The sequence below is a fragment of the Pinus tabuliformis genome, chromosome 4_1 (assembly GCF_031772625.1).
Source record: "Pinus tabuliformis cultivar Carrire ecotype Pingquan chromosome 4_1, CPIR1, whole genome shotgun sequence".
Taxonomy (NCBI): Eukaryota; Viridiplantae; Streptophyta; class Pinopsida; order Pinales; family Pinaceae; genus Pinus; species Pinus tabuliformis.
The window spans coordinates 662,011,349-662,027,444 of NC_142303.1; positions in this window are offsets into that span (position 1 = coordinate 662,011,349).

The following is a 16,096-nucleotide window of genomic DNA, read 5'->3' on the forward strand; positions in this document are numbered from 1 at the left end:
AAGCACAAGCAGCGGGATTAGGTGGAGGTAGAGGAGAAGGAGCATGGGTTTACATTTAAATGGGATGTAAAAAGTAATAATATTACTAACAATGTTATTACATAATTTTTAGTTTTGCTTTATTGTAATATACTTTTAAGGATATTACATAGTTCATAGAAACTTGTGATATTTGTAGCAATGAATTTTTCTAGTGAAATATCCATGAAAAACTAGATACCAATTTGCTTTGGATTCCCCCTCCCCGGTCCAACCATCCCCCTTCTCTAATGGAGGCATTTGTTGCTAAGATTCTTCCCAAAATTTTGTTGGTTTCCCATCCCATCTATCCCATAAACTATACATTTAAATCAAGTCAAAGTGCTTCCTTTTATTGCCATAGATGTATGATCCCACAACCATTGATTCCATGAAAATGACATCCTCTTCTTTAATTCTCAAAGTCTACTTGCTTCTCTAAACTTGAGCCTAGTTTCCCATTTCTTTATTCAACCAAATATATTTTTATTGTATAAATGTGAACAAAACCACATGTGAGTTGATGCTTTGATATTATTTTGGTTTTTGGGGGGTTTATCTATAATATGTATTAAAACAAACATGGTAATAAAGACCAAATAAATCAAATTGTACTTACATATTCACATTGACAATTGAACTAATTCATATACAAATCACAAAAACACAATGGCACAATGCTTCAACACTAATAAAACAGAAATGCCATTAACAAAAATAGAATAAAATAAAATATTGTATAATATACATAGAACTAGAAATCAAAAGAGGTAAATTGTTCTATAATGGCATTAATATGATTAATATTAAGTTTAAGTAAATCAGTTTGCATTGCCACCTATCAACTTTTCTCTACAATTATATTACTATAAGAGGAGGCAAAGGAAGTGCCAAAGAATATGAAGACAAATTATTTATTGGACTACACCAAATTTCTCTATGATCTTATCTTATTTAAGTAGTTGTTGTAATGTCCAACTGTAACTTAGCACTGAGAACATGTGTAATGGTATACATCATTATGTGATTGAATGTTAGTGTCACCGGGTCATTATGCACTAATTGTGTGATTGAGTTATTATTGCAAATATCGCACAAAGTTTCTACCCACAATTTATGGATGTTAGTGTGAATGGGTCGTAGTGCAATAATGAGGCTACTAAAGTGTCGGTGCAACTATGTTGCAATGCTTTAAATTTACCCACGTATATGTGGAACTGTATAGAAGCTTTTTGTTGTTGACCACGATATGAAATTTCCACATGTTATAGTTTTATTCTTCATCCTTATAAAGTAAGACATAATTTTGTGTTGTTTGATAATTCTACCATCGTAATACCCTAAATCATTAGATCATTCTTAAAAGATAAATCTTAATAGTGACTATTTAAGGATTTTAACCATTTCACCAAAATTATACCATAAATATTAGCTTGTAAATTTCAAGAATGAAATAATGGAATGAGGGTATTATTATTATTATTTTAATTTTGACAGTTTAGACTCCTAGATGTTGAAATCTTAGTTCCACTATTGAAATAGTTTTCTAATAATTGATATAATATCACGGTTATATTCAAACATTTAAGCATAAAAATCTACATAGACGTCAAAGTTTCCAAGTGAAAATGACATTTGTTGTCTCTTGGTGGTGTATGAACTCACTTTTCCAATAAAAATATCAAAACAATATTGTTATTGGCTTCATTTTTGGGGCCAAAAGAAGAAATTGTCAAAACTCTAGGATGCCAAAATAATTCACAAGAAGTTTCTACACAAACTATACATATAACTTCTTGAGAAGTATAATAGAAAACTCCTCATTGATGTGGAAAGTGTGGTAAAAAGAATGCAAGATATGTCCTTCTAGTTGGTACAAATTTATCAAGTGGTGCAGTGACCATTATAAATGTAGTATTTATCCCCTAGGAAAGGCTAATGGATTTTAGGGTTCCTAAACACCATAGATCCAGTAGATTTGGAGAACTTTGAGTTATTTAATATGCTTTTAAGAAAGAGTTGTATGTAGCCAAATCACACAATTGGTTTTATGTCTAGCTAGTTGATCCATTACCAATTTTCATGGTTTTAGCTAAGGATGCTTAAATTGTTGCATTGTTCAAATATGTGTACTAGATCTCAGTCTCTCCAACACACTAAGAATATTCAATTTTCCAATTACAGATGGATTAGGTAATTTTTAAGCCTTGCGACCCTTACGAACGAACTGCCTTCAAGGAATAATCTATGATGATGCGGCGGGGTTGGTGAAAAACGGATGGAGAGATACCTGCCTTGCCGAGGATATCGATGTCATTATAAATTTGTTTTGTTATTCATCCATCTATGTTGATCTATGTTCGAGTTTTTAATTCTTAGCTCGAGGATGTTTTTGGTATACGTGTAATTTTATGACAACAAAAAAATTCAATAAATTATAAGTTTAAGATTATTAATTTTTACAACGATACACAAAAACAAACCTACTTGGACTCCAATTGTTGATTCTACAAGATTTCAATTACTAAATCTATGGGTTCTCGTCACCATCAAATCTTTGATTGCATACTACTTGATTACTTAACCATTATAATAGGAAAATATGACATCTTGATTGATTGTGTTAGAATAACTTAGGTTGATATTTTGGATCCACAATATGTGATCCATCTTTAAGATGCACACGCCTGCGAGAGAGAGAGAAAGAAAAGTGAGATGTTGCTAGTTGAAATTGGAGGAATCTCTCGCTTTCGCATTTCTAATTTCTCTCTCTCTCTCCCTCTCTCTCTCTCTCACACACACACACACACACACACATATGTTATTCTCACATATTGTTCATCTGAAACCATCTAAAATATCCAACACAACATTATGTTTATTTGTCGGCAAATAAATAAAATGGGGAAAAACATAATCACCATTTTTTTTGCCACAATAAAACATTAGCATGATATATTGTACTACAATATATCACGTGTAAGTTTTGTCGAGGTATCACACCATCACCTATATTGTTTTTATGTCCATGTTAACATGAAGAGTAATTAACATGCTAACATCAACATGGTAGTAGATTTGCATTCACATTTGAGATTCACCTTTGTTAATCCTATTTAAACAAAACATGAACACATTTTATAAAAACCATACATATTATTTTGTAGTCATTAAATTAAAATGTGAATATCGAGATCCTATTTTTTTCGAGGAAAGAAATGAGCCTCCTTCTGAGCTCAAGGGCTAGAGTGAGTTGTTGGTACCAAGCCAGCCCATAGGTATATGTAGGTTTTAACCCCGTACAAAAATTACTTGCATACGAATTCTAAAACATAGAAAATAAGCAATGCAAGACCAGAACACATAAAACACATATACATAGAGATTTTCCCCTGGATCCCAAAATCGGGACTACCAGCTTGATTTTTCATTATATTCCTTTCAATGTTACAATAAATATTTATACATGATGAAGCATCCAATACCATGGACCGAAAACCATCGCGTCCAAAACCATGGACCGAAAACCATAGGTAGGTTTGCCCAACCTAATATAGGGTCCAAAAAAAAATTTCCCGGGGTGCTACCCCCCCCCGCTGCGCAATCGGCATGACGAAGGGCGGGCTCCCCCCCCAACCTCTTGGTTCACTACATAGGTTAGTCATGGAAAGAATATAACACAACCCAACATTCTCCCACTTGTTGTTTTCTTTCCATAAGGGGCCACAGGAAAGCTTACTCATTTTTCCAACCCTAAAACTCCCATTGTTTCTCTACACCAGGAGAACTTCTCAGAGCTCACAGATTTTGTCAATGCATCTGCAGTATTCTTCAAAGTGTCCACCTTTACCAGCAACACCTTTTTGTCTTCTATCATATTCCTCACAAAGTGATATTGAACATCGATGTGCTTTGTCTTTGAATGGTGTGCAGGGTTCTTTGCCAAGAAAATTGCACTTTGGCTGTCACAATCTATCCTTATAGCTTCTTGTACTAAACCCATACTTGAACACAATCGCTGCAACCAAACTGCTTCCTTGCTTGCATGAGTGGCTGCCATGTATTCTGCCTCTGTAGTTGATAGTGCCATTACAAATTGTTTCTTACTCATCCAACTGACTATACCTCCAAATAAGTTAAACACATATCCACTTATAGATCTTCTCTGATCCAGATCTCCAGCCCAGTTTGTATCAGGAAAGCCACGAATATCCAACACTCTGTCCAATCCTGGTCTTCCTTGGTAGCACAAGCCATAATCAGTGGTGCCACGCAAATACCTGAAAACCCGCTTCACTGTTGTCCAGCGCTCCTTCCCTGGTTTTGACATAAACCTGCTCAATACTGCCACTACATGTGCAATGTCTAGTCTAGTACAGACCATTGCATACATCAGGCTACCAACTGCACTTGCATATGGATCACAAGACATATCATCTTCCTCTTCTTTTGTCTTGGGACACTGTTTAGCAAATAACTTTACACCTATAGGAATAGGAACCTTCACCAGTTTACTATCCTGCATATTAAACCTCTGTAGTATTGTCTCGACATACTTCCTCTGGTTTAACCAAAGCTTCCTCTTTGCCTGATCTCTTTTAATTTCCATGCCCAAAATATAGTTTGCAGTGCCAAGATCTTTTATGTCGAATTTGGAGTATAATTGGGTCTTCAAATCCTGAATAATTTCTTTGTCATTTCCAACCAACAACATATCATCCACATACTAGACCAGATAAATAACATGGTCACCAATTCATTTAAAATACACACAATAATCTGCTTTTCTTCTGGTGAAGCCAAGTGCCCGTATAAATGTATCAAATTTCTGATACCACATCCTTGGTGACCGTTTTAACCCATACAGAGACTTCTTTAACTTGCATACCAATTCTTTCTTACCCTTCACTGCAAAGCCTTCAGGTTGCTTCATGTAGATCTCCTCTTCCAGATCCCCGTGAAGAAATGTTGTCATCACATCCATCTGTTCTACCTCAAAATCAAAAGCAGCAGCAACAGATAAAAGTAACCTAATAGAAGTTATGTTGGCAACAGGAGAAAAAATATCACCAAAATCAATTCCCGGCACCTGGGAATAACCTTTTGCTACCAACCGAGCTTTGTATTTCTCCACCTTTCCTTCTGCATTTGTCTTCTTCTTGAACACCCATTTGCTACCAATGGGCTTCCTTCCAGCTGGAAACTCCACCAGATCCCAAGCCTCATTTTTGTGCAAAGGTGCCATTTCATCAACCATGGCCTCTTTCCAGAGTTTTGCATCCTCTGAATCTACTGCTTCCTTCACAGTTCTGGGATCATCATCAGTAATAGATAAAGAAAAATTTGAACAGAAAGCAGATGGACTATACCTTTCTGGCTGGCTTCTTTCTCGAATTGATCTTCTTACACACGGAATTTGTGGCTCTTCATCTTCTGATTCCTCCTCTGCTGTAGAGTCTGATTCTTCCTCCTTTAGCTCAAACTCTATCTTCTCAGGTTCCTTTTGTTGGACTTCATGCTTAATAACATCTTTCACCTCTCTGAACACCACATCTTGGTTGTACACAACATTCCTTGTTGCTGGGTTCCAAAGCTTATAACCCTTTAAACCATCCTTATACCCAATAAAGATGCACTTTTCAGATTTACTATCCAACTTGGTTCGTTTCTCCTTTGGAACATGTACATATGCATCACATCCAAATACCCTCAAATGTGAAAGAGAGGGTTTCTTACCAGTCCATACCTCTTGTGGAGTCTTATCCTCCAACACTGATGAAGGTGATCCGTTGACCAGGTAACATGTTGTCTCCACCGCCTCTGCCTAGAATTCCTGTCCTAACCCGGCACCACTAAGCATGCTTCTTGCCCTTTCCATCAACGTCTTGTTCATTCTTTCTGCAACTCCATTTTGTTGAGGTGTATATGGAGTAGCCTTCTGTCATGCTATACCACACTTCTTACAAAATTCTTCAAATTCCTTACTGCAAAACTCTCCACTGTTATCTGTCATCAGCACCTTTATCTTCTTCTCTGTCTAGTTTTCCACCAGAGCCTTAAATTCTTTAAACCTGTCAAAGACTTCAGATTTCTTCTTAAGGAAATATATCCATGTATTCCTTGAGAATTCATCTATAAATGATACATAGTACATAGACTTACCCAGTGATGGAACCTTCACAGGTCCAAACACATCACTGTGCACAAGCTCTAATATCTGTTTCGCCCTCTTACCACCAGAGGGGAAACTCACCCGATTCTGCTTCCCATATACACAATTTTCACAGAAATCAAAGTCTAGAGAGCTATTACTCATACCTTCTACCATACCTTTATCATGAAGTATTCGAAGGCCCTTCTCTCCAATATGTCCAAGCCTTTGATGCCACAGCATGGTCTTCTCTCCAAAGACCACTAGATTTTCTGCTCCACTTTCAGGAACCACAGAACTGTTGCACCCATCAACAACAGTGCTACCTTGCAGCTTGTATAGAGTTCCAGTCCGAACTCCCTGCATCAATACCAGTGCTCCCTGAACCATCTTGCAGGTATCCTTCTCGAACACTATTTTTACACCTGCATCATCCAACTTACTTACAAAAATCAGATTTCTGGCCAATGCAGGAATATGCAGAACACCCGGAAGTGTTCTAACCCTTCCACCTTGCAACTTCAACTTTACTTTTCCACGACCAACGATTCTAGCCTTCCTGTCATCCCCCAAGAAGACATCACCACCATCGTATTTCTCATACTCGCAGAACCACTCTCTATGGGGAGTGAAGTGAAAGGATGCACCTGAGTCAATCAACCATGCCTCATGATCTACATGTGTACTTGAAGAAGCCAAGTACACATCCCCACCTTCATCTGAGGTGGTTTTCGCCTCTACAGAAGGAGCATCATCAGATCCCTTTCCTTTATCAGGAGCTTTAAATTTACAGTCCCTTTTGAAGTGCCCTTCCTTTCCGCATTTCCAGCACACCACCTTTACAAGTTTTCCTAGAGATTTAGATCTCCCTCTAGATTTAGATCTCCCACTCGATGAATTATTTTTGTTTCTGTTCTGGGACCGTCCTCGTACAGACAAGGCATCACCATTCTGGCTCTCCATATCTTTCCGTCTCATCTCCTCCATCAGGAAGGATGAGACTATTTCATCAAAATGCAAGGCAGTTGCATTGCTACCTATTGCAATAACCAGACTATCCCACGAATCTGGTAGAGAACAAAACAAACTAATGCACTTATCTTCATCTGAAATTTTAATATCAACAGATTCTAACTGACTTACCATAGTATTAAATGCGTTCAGATGCTCTGTCACCGAGTCTCCATCTTTCATCCTCAATTTATACAGATTTTTCTGCAAGAACAGTTTATTCACCAGAGACTTAGATTGGTACAAAGTCCCTAACTTGTCCCACAAAGCCTTCATTGTAGCTTCCCCTGATACATTCAACAATACTGAATCTGAGATACACAATTGTATTGTGCTTTTTTCCTTCCGATCCAACTTCTTCCATTCTTCATCGGACACTCCCGTTGGTTTAGTACCCAAATCTACCGCGATCCACTGATCTTTATCCACCAACAGATCCTCCATCTTGAGTTTCTACAACTCAAAACTCTGACCATTAAATTTCTCGATCTCTATCTTTCCACTGCTCGCCATCTTCTTTTACCACCAGAATCGATCTCGCAGATCTCCCACTGAACAGGGTCTACCACAAGCCCGAGCAAAACCCCTCAGCAACAAAGGCGTCCCCTTGAAGCCAAAACAGCTCTGATTCCAAATGTAGGTGTTAACCCCATACAGAAATTACTTGCATACGAATTCTAAAACACAAAAAATAAACAATGCGAGAGCATAACACATAAAACACATATACATATAGATTTTCCCCTGGATCCCAAAACTGGGACTACCAGCTTGATTTTTCATTATATTCCTTTCAATGTTACAATACATATTTATACATGCCGAAGCATCCAAAACCATGGACCGAAAACCATTGCGTCCAAAACCATGGATCGAAAACCATAGGTAGGTTTGCCCAACCTAATATAGGGTCCAAAAAAAAAATTCTCGGGCTGCTGCCCCGAACCCCATAGAGCCTCAAACCCCCCGCTGCGCAATCAGCGCAATGAATGGGGGGCTCTGCCCCCCCTCTAACCCCCCAGTTCACTATGTAGGTTAGTCGTGGAAAGAATATAACACAACCCAACAGTATACACACTTAAGCGTTCACAAGGCTCGAAGCCAATAGAACAATATTTATAAGCACGAAGCCATTACAACAATATTGATCAATGCATTATATCTCTTCATGTCACTAGTAGGGATTTGAACATGGGTGGGGAGGATAATATTCATTCCCCCTAACCACCCGAGATAGCCCCAATTGAAAAATGAATATCTAGATCTACAAAACCACTTTCAATACTTTCTTTAACTTGCAATCACCCAAAAGTTTGAATTAATAATCAATACATTATTTATATTATTGAGTATAAAGTAAAATACAAGTTTATAATGCCACGTTTGAAACTTCTTTATCTTACATTCATTCACAAGTTTAAGTCAACTAGAAAACAACCAATTTGTTATCAATCCTTTATAAAAGATGAGTGGGCCTCGTGGTAAGAACATGTATTTCCTCCTAGGAGGACACTAGTTCAAATCCAGAGTGGGGTGGGGTATGTACACCTTTGTAGACTCTAGCAATCAAATTTCTATGTGGAGGGGGTCCTTACTGCCACAAACAAGGAGGTCGCATACATGAATTTGGTGTTTTGCTCAACCATGACATTAAAATTAAATTACTATTATTATTTATTATATTGCAAAGCTGATAAAAAATATGATTCTAAGATATAACATAGTTTTATCATAGTCAAAGTTTAAGTTTTTTTGTTTGAAGTTCGACATTATATTACTTCGAAAGAGGAATACAATCAACATTTCTTGGTGATCGGTGCTACCTTGCAAGGAAACCAACCCACGAGCACCAATTTAGAGCCTTTAAATTGCATATATTGCGTTTGATGAGAGACAGTATTGAACATATTTTTTGTAAAATTACAAAATGGCCATAGCATTGACTTTCGACCACAGAACTAGCATATACCGAGAAAATCATATTAGAACAAATAGACAAAGAGATGTTTAGGAAAATCAATGAGCTTGTTGGAGGATAGAAGGTCTGTCATTATACATAGGCCACAACCGGTGTTCCGAGGGTGGTCTACCAACAAAGAGTCACTGCTACAGACTCTGCCAAGACCCCAAGACATGGTCACGATCCATGCTTTGACCTTAGATTTCACCCAATAGATGCTACTTACAATGGCCATGCTGCAATCACTAATCACGATCCACGTTATGTACCTAAGTTGTAAGCCCTAAGCTACGACCTTGAACCTCTTCCACAGGACATGCACAATTTGTAGACCACTAATAACACTAATGATCATCTTCAAACCATGGTGAGCCTTCCAATTTGTTTAATATGTAACCACATGACATGGTAGTTAAGAGAATTCATCCTAGGGAAGCCTAGATTGTGAAGAGAGCGACGAACCAAAAGAGGGAGATACCCTATTTCGAGAATTGAAAATAGGCTTGATCCTCCGACAAAGACAAAAGAGTCTACTACAAAACAAAATTTAGTGAGCGCAGAATGCCCAAGAGAAACCACAGTGCTGGACTTGAGTGCTAAGAGGATGGCAAAGCAGTTGTCCCTGAAACTTAATGAATTTTCCCAATTGTAATTACACCTGCCATCAGTAAGATATTCCGGACATGAAAGTAAAATCTGAGTGCAAGGTCTATCTCCCACGGTGACCAAAAGAAGTTGACCGGACTTAGAGAACCCCATGTTTAGTGGACAACGAATCCAATCCTCCAAATGGGAGAGAAACACAATATTCCCAACATCGACGTTGAGGCTGATTGACAAAGGACAGAAACTATTATTGGCATGGTTGCGGATGCCCTCCATTTCCTTATTATATTGAAACCCTTTGTTGATCTCCATGTGGGTGACTCCTTGTAAATCCTTCCCACATGCACCAGCATTAAATCGCCATGAATTAATTTGATTCTGGTTGATCGAATAATAATAACTACCCATGATGAACCAAATATTGATGTACTCGTCGACGAGAGTGAGGAGAGATTGAGGCATAAGTGTATTAGTAGTTGTGTATGCCAAGGTTGGGGTTGACGCATGTCAATCCAACTGGAGCCTTATGCCACTTGAAGTAGTCTCTTCATTGAGACTCCCTAGCATTTGTACCTACAATGGGGGTAGATTCCCGTCTGGCAATTTATTTGCATGAAGATCTTAGATGCAAAGGAATTTACTAGGACCAGTTCATTTCCAATTCCATAAAATGAGAATCTGGTGCATGATTTTCCAGGAGATCGGCGATTTTATTACCTATGCAACGAACATGGGAGAAAATGGGAGCTTTAATCCTAGTAATGATCTCTATGACTCTCTGTAGATGAGATTTAAGCCGCAAATTTGAGGAAGCCCTGGATGGAGGCAATTCATTCTGAACCTTTTTAAGAATAGATATGAGCAGTAAAGAGTCTCCTTCAACAATGAGTTGATGGTAATTCAACTTAGGGAATTTTTGAGATCATGTTTTAGACCCCATAGTTTTACTTCATTGTTGGTTAGAGTAGTTAACAAGCCTACATAAATAAGAATAATACAACCTTCACTATTGTGGAGAGAACCACCATCACTAGCAGGATCAAGGTTTCCTCTTGATGCCCCATCTAAGTTGAGTTTTAAAAATCTAGTTGGGGGAGGGGATCAGGTTAAAGAGTTGGAAACCGAGGGAAAGGGAGTAATGCTAGAGGAAATAGAAGTATGTTGATGGATGTTCAAAGATTGGAGAATTATTTTTTCTTTGGGAGGACAGTCCTAGTCCTGAGAGTTCCAATGAATAGAAGTGATTGCTTCTCCTAGTTGAACAATAATTAGGTTCCAGGCTCTATCAATCGAAGGGGCTTGATTTTTGAAGAGTTGAGCATTATGTTCTTTCCAGGGGATCAAAAGAGTGAAACCAAGAGTAAGCTACTAGATTTTATTAAGGATGGGACTAATATAAGGTGGGGTATTCCATATTTCGATGTTGATGGGGATAAACTAAGGGTGAAGGCTTGATCCTTGAAATACTTGGAGTAAATGATCCCATATATTCATGGCAAAGGTACATTCAAGAAATATATGCTTTAAATTCTTCTCTTGGAAGCTACAAAAGGACACACTAAAGGGCCTATAAATCCTCTCTTTTGCACATACTCTCATGTTAGCATTTTTATTTTTGTGAAGTAACTAAAGAAAGAGGGTCACCTTCGGCCAAAATTTTAATTTCCATAAATCTTCCACACCGGATCGGCTTCCATATGATAGACAGAGATCAAGAGCTTGTATGCCTCTTTTTTATTATAGTTCCCATATTTTCCATATCCCCATCTTAAAATATCAGGCCTATAATAGAAAAATATGTTACGGTTAACCAAGATATGCTCCAGAAGTTGACATTCATCGTCTTGAGCCTGCTAGTGAATAGGGGAGAGGATTTTACAAGAGCGTCATTGAGATTCTGAAGAGGAATGATCCTCCCAAAAATGAGCCACGACATAAATACCTTGAGAAGAATGACAATTTTTTATATGGAGAGAGTGAGGAATAGAAAAAAGACGAGGCCACTAGTTTCAAGAGTCTTCCCAGAAAAGAGTCGTTTTACAATTCTTAACTTCCCAAAAACAATGGTCTTGAATTAAATATTTGTTGTTGTAAGTAGCTTGCCAAAGGTGGGAACCTATAAGATTCTCTTCCATTCGAACATGTTGGAATTCAAGAACACCGGGAGAGTACTTGTTTGTCCACATCCTACCCCAAAGAGTAGTAGGGTTCTTAAGCCATCGCCACCAAACTTTTGCACTTAAATGTTTACTGAGAAGTTCAGGGTCCCATAGTCCAAGTCTTCCTTGAGTTTTGGGAAGGCAGAGAGTGTCCCAAGTTACCAGAGCCCATTTTTTTTGAAGTGAGGCTCATTCCCAAAGAAATAAACGTTGGATACTACTGATTTTATTGACAATGGATTTTGGAGCAACCAGGGTAGAAAGTAGGTATACAAGCATAGATTTCACAACGACTTTTAGAAGAGCGAAGCGACTTGCAATATTGAAGGACCGAAAGGTCCAATTGGATAATTTGGCATCGAACTTCAGAAGAAGGTATTCCCAGACTAAGCATCTTAGGGGATTGAGTTTAAGAGGGGTACCTAGGTATTTGGCTAGAAGGGGGCTCTTTTGGAAACCGAAGAAGCGATAAATGTTTATCTAAACAATAGGAGGGGTATTTAAGAAGAAGATTTGAGATTTTCCTTTGTTGATTTCAGTGCTAGAGGTGAAGCAGAAGGTGTCCAAAAATTCCTTGAATGCCTTAGCTTCATTGATAGAGGGAGTTCCCATTAATAGTGCGTCATCCACAAATTGATGATGGGAAGTGCTTTGATCTTGAGATCCTAAGGAGAGGACTTTGATCTGATGAGAGAAGAGGGCATGAGTGATGGCATGGCTAAGGCCTTTTGCAATGAGGAGGAATATATAAGGAGAGAAAGGGTCCCCTTGCCTAATACCTTTAGAAGAAGCGAAGGTGGGAGATGGAGAGCCATTAATAAGAATGGAAAAGAAGGCTTTCGAAATGAGGGCCATAACCCATGAGATCAGCATTTCGTGAATTCCAAAAGCAGTAAGAGTCTGGTATATGTATTTGCAACTGATTTTATCAAAGGATTTGAGGATCATACCTGGATTTTTAGTTGAGTGGAGGGAGTGCAGTTTCTATTGGATGAGGATGATGTTATCCATCATTTTTCTTCCTTCAACATAGCCCATTTTCTCATGAGAGATGATGCTTGGGAGAAAAGGCTTGAGGTGATTGGTTATTGTTTTGGAGATGATCTTGTAGATCACATTGCATAAAGAAATGGGACGGAAGTCTGAAGGTGTACAGGATTTGCTGGATTTAGGCATGAGGGAGATGAAAGTGACATCAGCGGTAAAAAGAAGAGAGGCAGAGGTTCTTGAGTCTTCAACAACTTTCCAGATATCATTACTTGAGATGGACCAACATGCTTGATAGAATTCTGATGTGAATCCATCTGGACCGGGAGCTTTATTCCTTGGCATGCTCATGACCATCGATTCTACTTCATGCATGGAGATCAGTTTTAAGAGCATGACATTATGTTCAACAGTGATTAGCTTGGGAAAATGCTGAGTAATTTTCGTAATCGTAGGGATTCTATAATGAATGAGCTCAGATAAGAGATTGTTGAAATGTCCATATAGGAGACCATTCATTTCACCGTGATCCTCCACCCACTGATTGTTGTGTCCTAAAAGTTGATGGATTTGATTTTGATGCATGTAGTTGACCTTAGATCTATGAAAAACATTTAGTGTTTCTTTCTCTCTCTTTTAACCATTTGATTCTCGATTTTTGATTATAAAGAATTTCTTATTGTGCAAATATTTCTTGTAGTTGTTGCCAAAGGTTGTTTTCTTGTTCCTTTAATTGGGATGTGTTTCCTTCTGATACTATACTTTGTTGGACTTTTTCCATTTGGGCCTCGAGTGCAAGCTTTTCCTTAAATATGTTACTAAATTCTTGCTTGTTCCATTCTCTAATCTTACTGTTTAATAAATTTCATCCTTTGCTGGAATCGATACACGGATTTTCCTGATATTGAGATTGAATCTTACCACCACGATGGCATATTGTTGAGGAAATTAAGATGTCGCAGCCAAAAAGCTTCAAAGCGAAACAGTTTGTGTCTTCGGGATGTTGACCAGTATAATTGCAAAGTGATGGCCAGTGATCAGAGCCATAACTTGGGAGAATAGAAGCATCTAGCTTGAGACCAGATAATAAAAGCTCCTTTGAGGTTAGGAATAGATCCAGTCGTAAAGCAATCTGGTGTGTTGCTCCTCGTCTGTTATTCCAGGTGGAGGTACCATTTAAAGTCTGGACATCCACCAATTTGCATGCATCAATAAAGGAGTTAAAATAATTTGTCGCCTCCTCCAATTTTTTGATCCCACCTTTATTTTCCTGCAGGGATCTAATTATATTGAAATCCCCAGCCATAATTCAAGGTGCGGAGAAAACATTTGGTGGACTAAATAATGGTTGGAGATAAAGGGCCTATTTTCCTGAGGAAGAATCTGCCCATATACATTTGAGAGAAAACTGAATTGAGAAGAGCCAATTGGTTGGAAAAAAATCGTGAGAATTATTGGGAAAGGGAATCAATCTCAGATAGAAATTGTGGTCAGATTCCAAAGAATGGCTAGACCTCCATAAGTGCCCGAGGCACACTAGGGCACGAAGTCACAATTGTTTTAGATCGAAGGGATGGTCTGAGAGAGGGCTTGATGAGAACATTTGGTTTATTTCAATAAGAGAATGTCTGGTTGATTCACGGTGATTTGATTTTTGAGGACCCGATATTTGGATTTGTCGTTTAATCCTCTCGCATTCCATGAGATGATCTTGATCATTGGGAAGATGGTTGAGGAGGGAAGAGGGTTTTCATTGGGCAACTCATCCTAAATTAACTAGAAATTCTCCAAGACCTTGCAAGAGCTGACTGTTGGATTTTCGACCCTTTTTCTTGGGTTCTTTGAAATTCGAGAGAAATTCCTTAGTGGAATTTCATTTTATTCATTGCATTTAAAAGGATGATGATGGGGAGGTAGTAGTACCTGAATTATTGGCTTGTTGGAGAAGCACATCTTGGTGTCGTAGGAAGGATCAGGCTACTAGTTGTATATGGTCCTCTGAGATTGATGTTGGATATTTGCGTTGCCAGCCTTCTGCAATTTGATGCAGATCCATTTCTTGCAGCTCTGGATCCTGAAGTTCTTCTTGCTCCACTGGGGACGGAGGCTCTTTATTAGGTCCTTGTGCACTTTGAGGCAAATTTGATGGTGTCGTAATTTCTTTGGCCTTATGATATGGAGAGATGGTTGTGTCATTCTTGGTTGGGTCGAAAGTGGGTTCCTCTGCTTCATCAGATTGCAGAACAAAGAATTTGTTGGCATTCTGAATGCTAGAAGGGTTTGAATATTCACCCTTCTTTTTATCAGTTCATTTCTGACCTAAGACAATTTTGAAGCCTTCTCCTATAGGTTTGGTGGTTGCATTGGTGTGATCTGCTTCTAACGATGTGGGTTTCTTGGGACAGTCCTTGAAGAGATGTCCATAGGCATGGAAATGACGACATCTGAATGGGATTTTCTCATAATCATTTGCTTTCTCCCAAACCAAATATTCGTAGCTGAGATGAATGTTGTCTTGGAGGGTATTTGTGAGATCCATGTAGACACACAATCGGGAATAGTAGGTATAACACCTTGTCTTCGTGACATCTGATAGCATCACAAACTGACCCAGTTTGTTTCTGATGTGGGTTAAAATTTCTATATCCAAATACTCGTGCAATAAGGAATATAATCGGATCCAAACCAGAATATAGGAGAAATCCTCTTTCTCAAGGTTGGATATCGGAATCCATGGCTTCATAAAGAGACCAACAGAGTTCATGAATTAAGGTCCTATTTGCAGAGTATTGTCCGTGTCTTCAACATAGTTGAATATAACTATAAAGAAACCCCTTGAGCCTAATTTTAATTTCGCTTCACCTTTAATGGCCCAATTTCTCCTTAACCAATATAGCAGAGTCTTTTAGAGGGCCAAGGGCCAATAAATTTGCAGATCAATGTTTGCTCCATTCGTCCAATAGTGGATCCAAGTTTTTCTTTAGGGATCTCGAGAAGAGGAATGTCTTCAGCTTGAGGATGACATGGGCCATTGTTTTGCGTTGTTTTGGCAAATTTTTCCCGAGTAGATCCATTGGTTGGCTTGTGGAGGGATCCGGCTTGTGCCGCAGAGCCTCACTGCGGAGGGGAGGAGTGAAGAGCACCAATTCGAGCAGATGGATGTGTTGAATGGTTGGCTACAACCGCTTTGAATGAGCGATCTCC